The sequence below is a fragment of the Pan troglodytes genome, chromosome 5 (assembly GCF_028858775.2).
Source record: "Pan troglodytes isolate AG18354 chromosome 5, NHGRI_mPanTro3-v2.0_pri, whole genome shotgun sequence".
NCBI classification, from domain to species: Eukaryota; Metazoa; Chordata; class Mammalia; order Primates; family Hominidae; genus Pan; species Pan troglodytes.
Window position 1 is genome coordinate 94,016,694 of NC_072403.2, and position 15,071 is coordinate 94,031,764.

Consider the following 15,071-nt stretch of genomic DNA (forward strand, 5'->3'; position numbering starts at 1 on the left):
CCACATTTTCTTTATCCAGTCTATCATTGATGGGCATTTGGGTTGGTTCCAAGTCTTTGCTATTGTAAATAGTGCTATAATAAACATACATATGCATGTGTCTTTATAGTAGAATGATTTACATTCCTCTAGTATATACCCAGTAATGGGATTGCTGCATCAAATGGTATTTCTGGTTCCAGATCCTTGAGGAATTGCCACACTGTCTTCCACAAGGATTGAACTAATTTACATTCCCACCAACAGCATAAAAGTGTTCCTGTTTCTCCACAGCCTCACATCTATTGTTTCCTGACTTTTTAGTAATTGCCATTCTAATTGGCATGAGGTGGTATCTCATTGTGGTTTTGATCTGCATTTCTCTAATGACCAGTGATGATGAGCTTTTGTTCATGTTTGTTGGCTGCATGAATGTCTTCTTTTGAAAAGTGTCTGTTCATATCCTTCACCCACTTCTTGATGGGGTTTCTTTTTTCTTGTAAATTTGTTTAAGCTCCTTGTAGATTCTGGAAATTAGACCTTTGTCAGATGTGTAGATCACAAAAATTTTCTCCCATTCTGTAGGCTCTGATGATAGTTTCTTTTGCTGTGCAAAAGCTCTTTAGCTTAATTAGATCTCATTAGTCAATTCTGGCTTTTGTTGCAATTTCTTTTGGTGTTTTAGTCTTGAAGTCTTTGCCCATCATTTGCAACTAATTTTTGACAAGGGCACCAGAAATCCACAAGATTGAAAGATAACCTTTTGAATAAATATTGAATAGAAATCTGTGTATCTACATGTAAAACAAACAAACTCTTACCTTACACCAAGCACCCACATCAACTCAAAATAAAGACTTAGAGAAGAAGATACAGAGGAAAAGCTCCTCGAAGTTAATTTTAGCAAAAAAAAGCACAGACAACAAAAGCAAAAATAAACCAGTAGTATTACATCAAACTAAAAACTTCTGGATAGCAAAAGAAATGATCAACAAAATGAAAAGGCAACTTATGGAGTGGGAGAAAATATTTGCAAACCATATATCTGATAAGGGATTAATATCTAAAATAATAAGGAATTCATACAGCTGAAAAGAAAAACATTAATAAATATGACTACAAAATAGGCAAAGAACTTGAAAAGAAATTTCTCAAAAAAAGACATCCAAATGGCCAAGAAGTATATATAAATGTGCTCAACATCACTAATCATCAGACAAATGCAAACTGAAATCTCTAGGTATCATCTCACACCTACTAGGATGGCTGTTATAAAAATAAAGAAGTAAATAAATGAAAGGTAAGTATTGCCAAAGATGTGGAGAAAAGGGAACCCTGTACTGTTGATGGGAATGTAAATGCATAAAGCCATTATGGAAAACAGTATGGAAGTTCCTTAAAAAATTAAAAATAGAACTAATATATGATCCAGCAATCCCACTTCTGGGTATATATCCAAAACAGTTGAAATAGGATCTTGAAGAGACAAACATCTGCATTCCCATGTTCATTGCAGCATTAGTCACAATAACCAAGATATGGAAACAACCTAATTGTCCATCAATGGATGAATGAATGAAAAAGTCATGGTAGATACATACAATGGAGTACTATTCAGCCTCAAAAATAAGGAAATCCTACCATTTGCACAACACGGATGAACCCGAAGACATTATATTAAATGGAATAAGCCAGACTCAGAAAGATAAACACTGCCTGATTTCACTTACATGTGGAATCTAAAATAGTCAAACTCACAGTAGCAGAGAGTAGAATGGTAGCTGTCAGTGAATAGGGAGAGGAAGAAATGGGAAAAGAACAATTAAAAGGTACAAAGTTTCAGTTGTGTAAGATAAGTTCTGGAGATCTATACATCATTGCACCCATCACTAACAATACTGCATTACATACTTAAAATTCCTAAGAGAGTAGATCATATGTTAAGTGTTCTTATAGAAAGACAATAACAACAACAACAAAGAGGGCAGGAGGACACTTTGGGAGGTGATGGATGTGTTTATGGCTTTGATGGTGGTGCTGGTTTTATGGATGTATACTTATCCCCAAACTCATCAAGATGCATATATTAAATGTATACAGCTATTTATATGTCAATTACACCTAAATAAGTTGGTCTTTTTAAAAAAGAAATTAAGTAAACAGAAAAGATGCAGCCTCTACTTGATAAAATTGCCACATACTATGTTTTATGGGAAAGGGGAAAAAAGCCCTTTAAGTTGACAGAATGCATACCAAGGTAATACAGGAAAACATTTGAAAAATAGGATTTTCATAATGTTTTACAAAAGGAGAGTTAACAATGAAAATTGTGCAAGCTCTCTTCTTTTGAAATATGAGGTAGAACAATTTTTCTTTTCATTTGAATAGTCTCTAGGACTATTTAACACCATATCATGTTTTCAAACAGCTATTCAGGCAATTGAGGCCTCTACAGAAGTAATTCAGGTTAAATGAGGTCTTAAGTGTGGAGCCCTGTTCCAATAGGATTAGTGTCCTTATAAGAGACACCAAGGAGCTCTCTCCCTCTTCACAAGCTCACAAAGAGGTTCTGTGAGTACACAGCCAGAAAGCAGCCACTAAGAGAAGAGGCCTCAGGATAAAACCTACTTTGCCAACATCTTGATCCTGGGCTCCTGAGACTCTCAAAACGTTAGGAATAAAATCTGTTGTTTAAGCCACCCAGGCTGTGGTATTTTGTTATGACAGTTTTAGCAGACCAAAACAGGGCTGTTCACATCTCCGCTTACCCATTCATAGTTTCTCTCCAAGGTTGTATTTCCTAGATAACTAGATAAAGAGGATTCCATCACCACACTGGTTCTAATTCTAAATGTTTATCCTACAAATATAATCTTATTTTTATAATCTTATAAAGTTATAGGCCCATTATCTGTAAGAAAACTATATACATGTTGCAGAAAAAGGATCAAATACCAAAGAGTCATTTCAGCAAGTAACTAACCTGCCATGTAATCCAACTTTGCCAGCATATGAGAAAGCAGGTTTAATTTGGGAGTAGAGGAATAGAGCCACTAGGAAGGACTGGATCAGGGCCTCTACTGGACACTGTGAAGAATCTTTGTGTGAACTGAAAAAGGCAATCCTTCCTTGAGTTAAAAAAAAAAAAAAGGATAATTTATTATTATACAACCAGACCGAGGGTACATGGTCATTCTGGTGTGGGGAAAATAGGAATGTAGGCAGCCACCCCACTTGGCATCATTAGGTAATCCCAGCCAACAGGGATGATGAGTGGTTATCTCATGTCATTATTTCTCTTGGTCAAAATTAGTCTCATTTTGGGTTCATCATATTGAATGATGATTCTAAAAGGCTCTGTGGAAAGAGAATCTCCTCTACTGCTCATGGAGAATACTATTCATCCTTTCTAGTTACTCCATGCCAAATCAATTCTGGTTCAAGACCAAAGCTAATATTAGAAGAAAAAAAGTTTTCAAGTGTTTGTTTATTTTAAAAGAACAAAATCTACTCTAGGGAATAGTGGAAAGTGTAATCCTTCTTCCCACAGGGGTGTGGTAGGGGGTGTTATGTGAGGCCAGGCCTAAGAGAAAAGACAAGGAAAGGTTGTTTTTTTTCCCTCATTTTCAGACTAGCCATCTGTGACTTAAAAATAAAAAGAAGGAAAGAAAAAGTCTTGGAGAATCTTGGCTTCCCTTTTGCCAATATATTTGAGAGTTCACTTTCTGTTCAGAATGTGAAAGGGACATAATTATTTCCACATCTGACTAATATGCACTTATTTGTGAAGGGCCATAATCCCGTAACCCATCTGGATCAGGGTCTTGGTTGTATTGAAAGTCAAAAAATTAGGGCTGTTTTCATCCTGGCTCCTCTGCTGACTGAGTCACCATGTCCTTGGGCAAGTTATTTCCTCTCTGTGTACCCGCTTTTAAAAACAGAGAGATAATAGTGTTCCTGACCTCCTTACCTCACTGGGATGTTGTCAGCATTAACAAGCAATAGACTCATATTTTTAGAGTAGACAGAAAGAAAATTGCTTAAATTTTAAAATATTATTTTTTTCTTCCCATAGATCTATTTTGTTCATCTTAAAGTTCCAAAATGGATCACAGGGGACAAATCTTTGGAGTCTTTCCAGTTTTCTTAAGAAAAATATGAAGACCAATGACATTAATTTATTTTGGGGGAGTTTTTACAGACAGTAAGTTACCAAACAAATACAAATCATGGGATGAACTATTAAGAAAAAATAATCACAGTGTAGTAAAAATAGCACTGAATTGAGAGTTGAGAAAAAAAATCTCAGTTCTAGGTTTTGATCACTAACTTATTTAAGTCAAGTTATACTTCTCTAAGCCTCAGTTTACAGATACAAAAAATGAGAGCCTATGATAATAATAGTTATCAAGTCTAGGGTACTGAATTTAACAGGATTCAAATAAAATAATATATGTAAATACTCCTTACAATTATAAAACACTGTGCAAATACTAGATTTTGTTGCTACTGTGAGCATACCAGCCCATCTCTGTGGTTACCACAGCATCACCTCATTGCTTCAAGGACAGTGGTTACACCAATTTACTTGGACATGAAAAGAGTGTCCAGCATGTTCCACATAATTAGAGCTCCTACCCAGCCATTTTTCACTTTGACGGGGAAAAAAAAGAAGGGAAGGGCTGTGTTCCATGTTTAGGACACCCTTTGATTCAGATATAAAATGAGAGCTTTGAGGCTGAGGTGATGGGTCTGTGCTGACTCAGGAAATGAACTGTCTTCTTCCAAGGAGCCTTAAGTTCTACCCATTTCAGGGTGTGTCAGCAGAGACACAGAAAGTCAATATTCCATACAGTAAGGTTTGAAGCACTGCTGATCTACTCAAGGACTGAAGGAAAGGATGGTGGAAGAAGGCTTCCAATATTTTCCAACATTGGATGGCAAGAAAGCAGCTTTGCTAGATGTCAGCTACAGTCCCCTCCAACCCTGCAGCTCAATCAGTCTATGAATCAGCAAACCATAAAAATAATTAAGGAAGTACACATAGTCTCCTTGACTCCTTTGTCCTTTCTTTGGTGACACAGCCATTCTGAGTCAGTTCAGAAATAACCTGGGTTTTCAGTTTACCAGAGTCTGTCAACCTTTCTCGGCCACTCCAAGCCATCCTTATAATTCTTTGTTCTTTACAGGCCACCCCTCTCAATTCTGCCCTTAATGATCTTCTTATATCATTGTCTATTTTTCTATCAGGATCTGCCTTAACAACCAGATTGTAAAGTCTTTGGGTGCACAAAGGCATCACACTTCTGGCTTTTCATGGCACTTTGTAATCTTAATTCTCTGAGGTTCATACTTGTTGATGAAATCAATCATTCCAGGGTCACTCTTTGTGTGTTTTTGCCTTTGTTTCACTGGTCCTTGAACATCATGCCCCACGTCACAGCATTTCCTTCTGATGCTTTGCTCTGAATTTCCATTCCTGTTTACACTGCCACTCCAGAAAACTTAAGTACCATCCAAAGACCATGTTCACAAATGTCTAATGGGAAGTGAGCCATGAGATGCTAGCCATAGTGGGTCTACGTGCTATAAAAAAACTTAAAAAGTACTCAGTGTAGGAAAAATTTCACAACAACCATTCCATGGTGAAAAATAAATATTGGCAATAGGCATGAGAGGGAAATAAGAAAAAGAGAGACTCATTTCTCAAAACTGAATGGCAAGTGACAACTGTGCATTACTTTGACTATGCAGTGATTCCAAGAGCAAATGTGGAAGAAAGAACTTCTAGAAGTTTAAATTCTACTCTCATATTTTTGCCCTATCTATGTCTACACTTGATTTACACTCTGCAGAACAGAGAAGATCACTGAGTTCAAAGAACATTCAGTAGAAGGCAGGAGTGTGGGTGAAAAGGAAGAGTGGAAAAGAAGGAAAGAGCAGAAACTCTGACCTATTCAGAATACTATGTTCATCTTCCTTTGCACCTACACTGGGAAAATGGTTGTTGAAACACTGAAAGAAGGCAACAATTTCAACACATTGAATGGAATATAGCGGATTAATAGTTCAGTTTTATGTTCCAGTTACTGAGTCAAGAATATTGATGCCCAGGGCTAATGATTACTTTACGGTGAGTACATGGTAAACTGATGGCCCTATGTGTTCACAACTCCCTGTATCCATACCCTTTGCAATATGCCTTTGCATATCCGTCCTTTGCTAGTTGAGGTCTATTTTCATGCTTCTTATGCCTGGGCTCGCTTTTGTGACTTGCTTTGGCCAACAGAATGCAATACGATGGGGTACAATCAAGAAACCTTGCATGCTTTACCTCTCTCTTGTCTCAGAACCCAATTTCTAGCATGAAAATAAGCCTAGGCTAGCCTGCTGGAAGAGAAGAAATACACAGTCCCATCCTCCATATCACCCAAACTGATAGCCAGCCATGTGAGTGACACTATTCTATATCAGCCTGTTTCTAACTGATCCAACAGCAGACATAAGATGCATTGTTGAGCTCAGCAGAACTAAGCAAAGATCAGATAAGCAGAACCCAAAACTATCTAGCTAGCCAACAGTCTCATCAGGAATAATAACTGCAACAAAAGATAATTGATACAGAGTCATTCAATCAATAGTTTGGCCAGACACTTTGCCTACTAAGAGAGGCATGTACATAAATCTGGAGATAGCCAGGAGCCTGAGCCAGTAGTTTTCAGAGTTTATACTCCTACCAGGGCTGTTTGGAATCCAGAATAAGTAGTTCCAAAAATAAATTTAAAGCTCCAGAGAACATTTTTAATAATAATGATCTTAGAAGCTAACATACGTGAAATGGTTACTACAAAGCCATAATCTCCTCTAATTTCATCAAATATAAGCTATTATTATCCTATTTTATGGATGAGAAACTGAAAGTAAGAGAAGTTAAGTTGGTAACTAGAGCTGAGATGGAAACCTTGTTGAGTCTGATGCCTAACCCCAGGTTATAAACACTGCACAATAGTGTGTCACTGGAGATGTGGCAGTATTTTCACAGCTGGCAACCAAGGACCAATCTTGGAGGCAACTCTCCTATGTACAGTAGAAATGGTATTTGGGGTAACTATCTAGGCTTATTCAAAGGAACAGGAGGAAAGGGGGCAGCTGGAGAGAAGGTAGTTGCTTAACACCTGACAGATGTTATTGCAGCAATAAACAAGCCCAGCAAATCCTCCTTCCCTCTTTAGAACATTTGTCTCCATGGTGAAATAATGCAAAACTGGGCAAGAATCAGTCATAACCTGGGAGAAGGGAGGGCTCAGGGTCACAGAGGCTTAGCAGAGTCCTCTTTGCCGCCTCTGACTCATCAATCCCTGAGGAGTTAAGCACTTGCTTAACAGCTCTCCCAGTCATTTCAACAGGCAACAGGAGAAGGGGACAGAGCAAGCAGGAATCTCATGCCATTGTAAAGTTTTTAGATTTGATTTGGGATTTCTCAGTCTCCCCTGTGAGCATTGCAAAATATTTCTGCCCATTCTGGGTATGATTAATCTATCCAATCCACATGAAAATTACCATATTGAGTGCTCCAAAAATATTCTGTGTTGAAGAATCAGTTTATAAGTTAATTCCATTGTATAGAATTAATAATAATTAATTCTACTCTCAAAGGCAACCCTATGATGTAGGTATTAGTATTTTCATTTTAACAGATGAAGAATTTAAAGTTTGGAGAGCGGATAAGCAACTTGCCAAAAATCACAAAGCTGGGCCCCCAATCAAATCTAGTTTGGCAACCGCCAGAACCCATGCTTTCAACCATTCGCTACTGTCTCTTATGACTACCATGCTAATAGAAATTTTATTTTTAGTATACTAGTAATTTTCTGGAGGTCAGGGACAAGAATAAGATTCAGCTTGAACTCTTGCCTATATTCTCTTTAGAACTTGGAAATGGCACTGAAGATAGAATTCCAAAGAAGTCAGCACCTTGACAGGTAAGTCCTGAGCATCTTGAGACTTCATTATCTTCCAAATTATCACATTTCCAGATTCCTTACAGCTAATTTCAACTCTGCCAAAACTGAACAGCAAAACCATCAGACTTTTCTTTAGGTATTTATAGTTTTTTGTTTTTGTTTTTTAATGCACTCAAGACATAGCTCCTAGTTCCTGAATCAACTATGCCAGTGTTTCTCTGAGCCACGCTAAAGGTCTGAGATAAGTTTTTACCCAACTAATCTGTTCTCATTTGGGACACAGAAAAAAAGCACATTCCAGGAATAAGGTTGGGTGCATTCAAGTGAAGGATACAAGTCAGGGGCATCCAAGAGACTCAGCACGTTCTGTGGTTATTTTCTTAAACTTAGTTGTGTGATGGTGAGTTTTTGTGTGTCGAATGCCTGAGTTACAGGTGGGCAATATGAATGCCAGATCTCTACAAAACTCATCATTTTCTTATCATTTCCTTCTTCTTACCCCTTAACACTTGCAGACAGCGCATGTTTGAAGTTCAAGTTTCCAGCCATCACAAGTCTCATTGCATACGACTATAGCAAAGTGGAGAAGGAATTCATCAAAGTCCTCCAATCCAGCCCTCCCCCACGCATGGAGTCTAACGCACTCTTTTAAGGATAAATCTAACTTCTGTTCAAATAGTTCTAATACAGGCAACTCATGAGCTTGCAGGATGAATGATTAATTAATTAATTATTTGAATGGTTCAATTTACTAGTACAACAGACAGATATTAAAACTTTCTTTATCTGTCAAGCATTGCCCAGTGACGGAGTTAGATGATAAAACATCCTACTCTCAAGAAACTGACAGTCCAACATAAGAAACACAATCAGCCTCCCTTTAGCATGTCACCCCTCTTTCATGGTTCTCTTTTAAGGTGCCACAGAGTAAATTCAGTCCTTTCTCTACTTAACACCCTCAGCTATCTGTTAGGTATCATCTCATGTTTACAATCCTGGATCTTTCAAACTATAACATGGCTTAAGGTTTTGTCCTTCAATGGCTACTAGGATTATCCTAGTAGTTCTCCTCTAGCTCTACCCTAGGTCAATTGCCCTTCTAAAATCAGAAGCCAACTATTGAATTAAACATTTAAGGATGCCGAAAGACCATGGTCTTCCCATATCAATGGCTTCCAAATCAGATTTAAAGCCAAAATTTCAGTTTTAAATATTTATCTCTGGAAATAAATGATTCCTATGAAATGCCCCTAAAACAAACACAATGTGAAGTTCCTATCAGTCAAAGATATTTTTCACAATGAGCTGTAAGTTTTCTACTTTTGACAGAGAAGAACAGGAGAATAGTTTCTAACCAAAGAAAAATAGGAAAGAAAGTCCACTAGTGCTGGAAAATATTTACCTAGGTATTGACTTCATTGATGTAGCATCAATGTTGACCGTGCTAAAGACTATGAAAAGAATGCAGGGTTTGTTATTACTATATTTCTAGATATTAATGACCAACATTTAGTCTTTCGTGACTTCTATCAACTGCTTTCTACTTCTTAAATTTTTTTGCGCCTATGATTGCCCCTTCTCTACCAGCTTCATTGGCTTTTTATTCTGTTTAGATATTTTAAATGCTAGCATTCTCTAGTATCTGACTTTCATTTCCATGTTAAGTTTCAAGCCTCTTCATGAGCTTCCCATTGCTTCCATCAGTCTAAAAGCTGGCAACTGTACCCCTCAATCTGCATCTCCAGCCTGGACCTCTCTCCTGGGATCCACAAGTATATTGCCAATTTCCTAACCCACTGTATTGCCTTTGAGCACATCAAATCAATTATTCTCTTTTCCAAATATGTTTCTCCTTCCATATTCATAATCTCTGTTCATTTTGTCACCATCCACCTTATTAACAAGCTAGCAAATCCTGTCTATTCTACCTCAGGACTATTCCCTGATTGCAGCCTTTCCTTTATAGCTGCAGGTATCACAACTAGAAAATAGCTTATTTTTCTGTTCTTGTTTCTCTCCTGTTTATTCCATCTTCCACATTGCTCCCATAATTGTGCTCCTAAAATAAATGAATGAATTGGTATAATCTGAACATACCAATCTCCTTCCTGTAACTGTTTGTGGTGCCTGTCACCTTTACAGAAAATAGTCTAAAATTATTATATAACAAAAATCTCCTTCACTATCTGTCTCCAACTGTACATCTTCTACATAAACCCACTCCCAGACCATTCTCTGCACCTCAATACACCCACTCTATACACATACAAACTCTGCTTCAGCCACCATGAACTTCTTACTTGATCTTTTTCTTAAACATAACCTATAATGATTTTGTCTTTGACTGTGCTGGTCTGTTTTCCTGAATGCCTATCTCTTTTTCAAGCTGACAAGCTCATATTTGTCCTTCAAAATCCAACCCAAATCTTTTCTCTTCTGGGAGACAATTTCTGACTCATCCAGACAGTAATAAATTTCCTCCTATGCATTGGTGAATTATCAAAAATATTATTGTGCATCAGACACCAGACATGCTAGACACTATGCTGGATAACGGATATACCATGTTTAGTTAGGAAGATAGAAAAGTCCCTACTTTATGGGATGTACAATCTGGTGGGCAAGATGGGGCAATATAAGTAATTCAAGTACACTGACCATTATAAAAGAAGCTATGTTTTACAGAGATCTGTAGTCTAGTTAATGCTGTTCAATAGAATTTTCTATATCTGTAAAGTGTTCTATATGATAGCCACTAGCCACATGTGGCTATTGAATATTTGAAATATGGCTAATGCAACTGAGGAATTAAATTTTTCATTTAATTTAATTTAAAAGCCCTGATGTGACCACTATGCAATCTATGCATATAACACAATTGCATATGTACCTTATACATTTGTGCCAATTTTAAAAAATAAGTAAAAATAAAATGGGCAAAAAAAGATTTAAATAGCCAGCTAGTGTCATTTATATAGGATAGTGAAGTTCTAGATGTTAAAGAATTATCTGAAAGAATGAGATCACTTGGATTTGAAGGATGAACAGATCTGAAGGGCAAGTGAGGAGGGGAAAAGAGTATTAGAAGAGAGCATTCTGAAGGTCCAGATTTACAAGTTCACTCTTCTCTGCTAATCCTACACCTCTTTCTGCTCTTGTGAACTTCAATAGTACCTGGGACATAGTAAGCATTCAACATACAGTCATTATTATTATGTAATTAAGTTTTTCTGGTTTATAGACTTCTCCATAAGCTTTATTAAATAATTTGCATATGTGTGTACCTTCAGCCCCCATCAATTTCATAAAAATGGAAACTGTCAAAGTATTTTCTATTCTGACAGTTTCCCAAAGAGTGCTATGCAGGAAGATTCACTCTCCACCTGAAACATTCTGCATTTTAAGAAATACAAATTAGTGAGGACATAAGCAGCCAAGTGATGATTATCCCAGCACACTGTGAGTCTGAACCTTGCAGTTCCAAGGTCAGTGCATAGAGTCAATCGTATACATTTTGAGGATTCTGGGTTAGTGTTTAAATTAAGTCATATGCTGCCCACCCTCCTCAGTCCTAGAGTTATCTACACTAACTTTCTAGTGAGAATTTTGTCTCTTACCTGAAGTATAATCCCACCTCAAACCCAGCTTCGCATTGCTATCAATGGAAAGGCATTGCCATCCCATTTTAGAATATAGTTTTATCTGATTGCAATATGGTTTTATATGCAACATGTAAAAGGTATGGGCAGAAGAAATGCTATTTTGGAATGCATGCTTATCAACACATAACAAGTGTGCAATAAAAATTGCAAAGAGCTGTTTTTAACATAATATGGCAAATCCCTGAGAGTATCTGGAAGAGTCAATAGTGCAGGTGGTTTGGCAATCTGAGCAGCTGACTCTGCAACCTCACCTCCAAACATAAAGAGGGCTTCAGGTTATTTTTAAACATAAACTGATATCTGTATTCATTCAGATATCTGTATAATATATGAGGAACTATGGATTTATGGAGAGAAATTGGATGCATCAAACTGAGAAAGGGAACTGTCAATGAACTGAAAGTTCACCAAAAAGATGGAATCAGCAAATGACCAACACAGCCAAAGCAAGTTCCTTCTCGCTGCCAAGTCTGATGCTACCCATTTTTGATTGAGAGACTTCTCCCAAATTTTGATCCAAAGTTCAAGACTCAGTTCAAATCCCACTTGCTCTACAGGTCTATGATGACCTGTTACTGCTGAAATCCTAGAGTATTTGTCTTTACTTCTCAGTTTGGAACATCACTATATATTCTTTTATGTTATTTGCTAAGATTTCACGTGCTTGGGTCTTATCTCCTCAGCCAGAATATGTTTCACAGGATGAAACAGCTGTCAACCATCGTGAATTCCAGTGTCCCAGCATAGAGCAGGGCACTTCATGGAACCCCTGATAAATATCTTCCAATCTATTCAATAACATGCTACAGGACAGACCATTGCCAAACAGACAGAGGAAGAGAAGCAAGGGAAAAGGAGAGCAGGGTGCAGGGACTGTGCCCTCATGAAAGCAGCTAAGATTTCCTGAAATGACTCATAGAACAGGAATGCCAACACTGATGAGTAGAAGTGGCTACATGTCTTAGACAGTTGAACTCTGATATTCTCTTAGTATTAGCTGACTCCTGGATTACTTCCTCTAACAGTGTATAAGGGGCAAATTTTTTGTTAAGAAACTTCCATCCTAGGTGTTAAGAAAATGTCCACATGAAAGGATTTCCCCCTCCAGAGCCCTGTAAGAATTACTAATCAAATGAATCACCTGACCTATGGTCACGGAATGTTAAAACTGGAAGGAGTGTCACATATCATCTGATCTCTGTTCCAGAAACTGAGGCCCAAAGACATGAAATGACTTGTTCAAAGCAATGTAACTGGTTAGTAGCAGAGCTGTGTCTAGAACACAGGCTTCCTGGTTTCTAAGGCCCATGATCTTTCCATATCCATTTCATGAGAAGTAGCAGAATTCCACTGGCTTAGTTGGTGAAACTGCCAATGACTAGTCTCTATTCCTCCTCATTTGATTTCCTCTTCTCATCAGACTGGACCTTCATCACTTAAACCATTCTCCCATCAAGGCTGGATTTCAGTTTCCTTGACTATGTGTCCTACTGCCCCTATACCAAAAGCCTTAAACACGGAGTGAATCCAATAATCTACTTTGTCCCTTCCTCCACGGTATGCTAAACACAAATGGAAAAAATCATACAATCACAACAAAAATGTATGATTCTCATTTCCTGTGCCCTCGACAATGAACAGCATTCCTTTGACTTATTCTTGATCGGCACCCTCTCCAGCCCCCTTAGTGACTACTTCAAACTCCAGCCCCCTCTTCAGCTCCACATTAGGGTTAGGGTCTCAATAATGAGAATGAGACTCATTCTTATTAATGGCCACACCTGCTACTTCACAGTGGGAATAAGCACTTTCATCAGCCTTCCACCCAATCTACCAAGCTACATTCACCCCACTGAACTTTACTTACTTCTTCAGGACCTTGTTCTATCGACTCTCTATTTCTGCTGTATAACCAACCTCCCCGTTTTTGCTTGCTTCTCTTCAGCACAAAAATGTGCCCAAATATATCTTCAGCAAACTATTTCTTAACTCTGCGTTATCCCTATAGCTTTCACTCTATCCTTCTCTTCACAACTGTTCTTGATGACTTTACCTCCTTCCTTTCCATTTCCCCCATGATAGCACGCAGTAAATTTGTGATTCTAGCCCTTACATTCTGAAATGGACTAGGAAAGGTCAACTATAACATCTTAAGGCACATAGCCATTTTTTGTATTTTTAATATTGTTACTGTGGTAAAATATATATACATAAAATTTACTAATTGGAACATTTTAAGTGTATAAGTCTGTGGCATTAAGTACTTTTTACAGTGTTGTACAACCATCACCACTCTCCATTTGCATGAACTTTTTCATCATCACAAACAGAAACTCTGTACCCATGGTACAGTAACTTCCCAGTCCCCTTTCCCCTCAGCTTCTGGTAACTTCTATCTCCTTTCTGTCTCTATAAATTCAACTACCCTATGTACCTCACATAAGTGGACTCACAATATTTGTCCTTCTTTTGTCTGGCTTATTTCACTTAGGATAATGTCTCCAAGATTCATCCATGTTAAGGAATGTGTCAAAATTTCCCTCATTTAACGCTGAGTAATATGCCATTGTATGTGTATACCACCTTTTGATTATACATTTATCTGTTGATAGACATTTGTGTTGTTTCTATCTTTCTGCTATTGTTATTGATGCTGCTATGAATATTGGTGCACAAGTATCAGACCGAGTTCTTGCTTTCAATTCTTTGGGGTATATGCCTAGATGTAAAATTGCTGGATCTTATGTTAATTTTATGTTTAACTTTTTAGGCACCACCTAATTGTTTTCCACAGTGACTGTACCATTTCACATTCTGACCAGCAGTACAAACAAGTTCTAATTTCTGAACATCCTCATCAACATTATTTTCTATTTTTTGGATAATTACTATGCTAGTAGGTGGAAAGTATGGGGTTTTGGTCTGCATCTCCCTAATGACTAGAGATGTTAAGTATCTTTTCATGTGCTTATTGGCCATTTATATACTGTCTTTGAAAAAAATATCTATTCAAATCCTTTGCCTGTTTTTGAATTGGGTTGCTTGTGGCTTTTTCCTTGCTGAAAATTGTTGTTTTTAGTTCTTACCTTATTTGATTACCTGTAGCATTTGCCCCATTCTGACCAGATAATCTCATCTTCTGAATCCATGACTCCACTCTCTCCCACTTCTCCTCTTCCTACTCTGATCTTTCCTGAGTAATATTCTTACTAACTCCTGAAACATTTAATCCCTTTCCACTCTAACATTTATTGAGTACTTTGTAAATGCCAGACACTATGCTAAGTGTTTTATGTGCGTTCTCTTCCTTTACGTTTAAAACCACACATTAGACAGATAGGGTTATTTAAAAAGTCATTCAATAGATATGAAAACTGGTGCTCAAAGAAATAAAGTATTTTGCTTAAGTTTATTAGAGTAATTAGTGATAGAGTTAGCATTTAAATACAGGAAACTGATTCCAGAG

General features: G+C 37.4%; 2 long non-coding RNA genes across 2 annotated transcripts in view; one reads left to right on the forward strand and one right to left on the reverse strand.

Annotated features, from left to right (window-relative positions):
- The window catches only part of LOC134810324 (uncharacterized), a 295,913-nt gene that overhangs the window by 167,239 nt on the left and 113,603 nt on the right, over positions 1-15,071 (reverse strand). The window lies entirely within an intron of this gene.
- Positions 7,353-15,071, forward strand: part of LOC134810325 (uncharacterized) — a 47,050-nt gene continuing 39,331 nt past the window's right edge. Inside the window, exons 1-2 of the long non-coding RNA XR_010158083.1 lie at positions 7,353-7,429; positions 7,909-7,961. This is a non-coding gene — a long non-coding RNA (uncharacterized LOC134810325). The remainder of the gene's footprint in view (positions 7,430-7,908; positions 7,962-15,071) is intronic.